The following is a 2336-nucleotide window of genomic DNA, read 5'->3' on the forward strand; positions in this document are numbered from 1 at the left end:
ACCCAGCAAGAAGATTTTCAGGCAGAACTTCCACCCCTGCCTCAAAACCATATCATGACCAACCCATTACGATACCCTTTTCCTAACACAGAAGATGAACCCAGCCTAGCTAGGGCTTGAACACCCTTCCCCCTTCAGAGTTTGCAATCGGGGACGATTGATTTCTCAGTTTCCACTAGATGACCTGCACCAAACCGGTTCGGTGCATGGACGACCAATACTCTCTCATGAGTCAAATACCCTGAAATACCACTATGAAACCCTTTTCCCTTTTATCTGAAGTTGGACTGAGGCTAAGGGAATATTTTTTGCTTTTCTTTTTATTTTTTCAAGTTTATATGCCAGCAGCCTGAATATTTTAGTACATTTAATTCTGCGATGAGTTTTGCTTAGTCAGCCATGGTGATGACCCAGACAAAATCCCACACATGTCAGGTGACTGTGAAAAATATTTCCCACATATGTTGTCCTGGAAAAACATTAGTAAACCCCTAAATACTAGGCTCGCGTCATTCTCACCCTTCAAACAAAGCAAAGCAAAGACAGCCACGCACAGGATTCATATCATGTGACACTTCTTACTCTCCTTCTGGATTTGTCATCAGGGGTTGGACAGGTCACATGACTTAGCAAATACCCAATGACTCACTATGACTCCCTCTGAATATATGACTCACTATGACTCACCTTGCACATATGACTCATTATGACTCTTGATGACTCTTGAATACACTAGTAGCACAGCCACATTTATTGTGTATATAATGACCTCAGTTTTTGAAATAAAAAAGAAGCAGATACCAGCAGGTAGTAGGGTGTTTCTCAGCCCAACTAATACTAAGTTGTGAAGTAAGGTGTGATAAGTGTCAGTACCAGTGTCAAGAACTGTTTCAAGACTGAGAGGAACACTCTCAAGAGACAGTTATACTGCAAGCTCATCATACTGAACGACCCGCTGTGAGCTCACTGTGTGCAACAACCAGCAAGCAAGGTACAGCCACACTTTTATTCTGATTTCTATTATTCTTTTTCTTTTCTTTTACTTTCACCAACCTTTGGTGGTCTTTGTCCAGAAATATATTTCCAAAATATTCGTGTTGTCTCTACGTCCACCTAAGACTCAGAAGTAGCATAGTGGGGAGACTTTAGGAATTGATAGTGAAGCTTGACCTCACTCATCTGAGTAGCGATACTGAGCCAAGATATTCTGTGCCTGCTAGGCTTTAGCCGTTGAAGAGGGGACTTGGTAGTAAACCCAAGGACGTCCGTTCCTGAGTCTGTTTGAATACTCAAAGAAGAGTTCCTTGACAGCAGGTTCAATATTGAGCTAAGAGTTCTACAATAAAGCATCTGATTAGTCTTGACCTTTGATTCTACCTGTTTTGTGCTGAGGGGGTTTATCATTGTAATTCTGCACCATTTCTTTGGAGTATAGTTGGTACGAAGCACTGTTGTTGAAAGGGAACTTGAGGAAGAATCCTGTATATTCTTTTGGTCATCGCCATACTGTCAGGCTGACCATTGTTTGTTTGTTTTCCTGTCAAAGTCCATAGATTGGATTGACCATCATATTACTGATCTTGCAGAAGTATCCTTAGCTGAACATACCTTGGATAGTATACAACTAGCCACCCACGAACGACCACGTTATCAGTCATTGGTATTTGTCTGAATCGCTGACCGTGGAGATATTTGTTTTATAGATGTTTATCTATAGATCATCTATCTAAGAAGACACCGCAATTCAACATTACCACATTCCTGCCAATGACCTCAGCCTTGCTCCTCCACGTAAAAAGAACCAATGAGTTCTCGTTTTAGATGGAGACCATTGTGGGGTTATTCTAACTATAGCAAAGTGTAACACCAAAAAAAACACTGTGGAGGTACATACAGACTCTGGGCCTTCGGCTCTGTTAACTTTGAATTTCAACCAAATCTGTGTCATGGAATCTGTGCAACCCTAATGAAGTACAATCATGTATGTACAATACTATACCTTTTCATGATTTGAAACACCCAGTAACCATGGTAGCACAACTTTGTCGGATATAGTAGTTTGTTGGCCATCAATTCAACCACCCATGAAAGGTGCTGACTGAACTATCCGAACATCATCGGTATTCAAGTTAGATGGCTGATCAATGCCATACGGAGTGAAAAACCCTACCATTCTTCTTCCCCAGTTCATCAAGTGGTGGTTGCCTCAATTTGGCTTGTCCGGAAATTCAAACAGCGGTTAGTACTTGAAACCTATCCCCTCAACGACTCGGAGCTCACTCAATATCATGCACTTGTCACTGGCAGTCTCCCGTACTTGATTTGCCAGCAGGGCA

This window comes from Suillus fuscotomentosus (assembly GCF_016647785.1).
Source record: "Suillus fuscotomentosus strain FC203 chromosome Unknown F5891scaffold_34, whole genome shotgun sequence".
In the NCBI taxonomy this organism is placed as follows: domain Eukaryota; kingdom Fungi; phylum Basidiomycota; class Agaricomycetes; order Boletales; family Suillaceae; genus Suillus; species Suillus fuscotomentosus.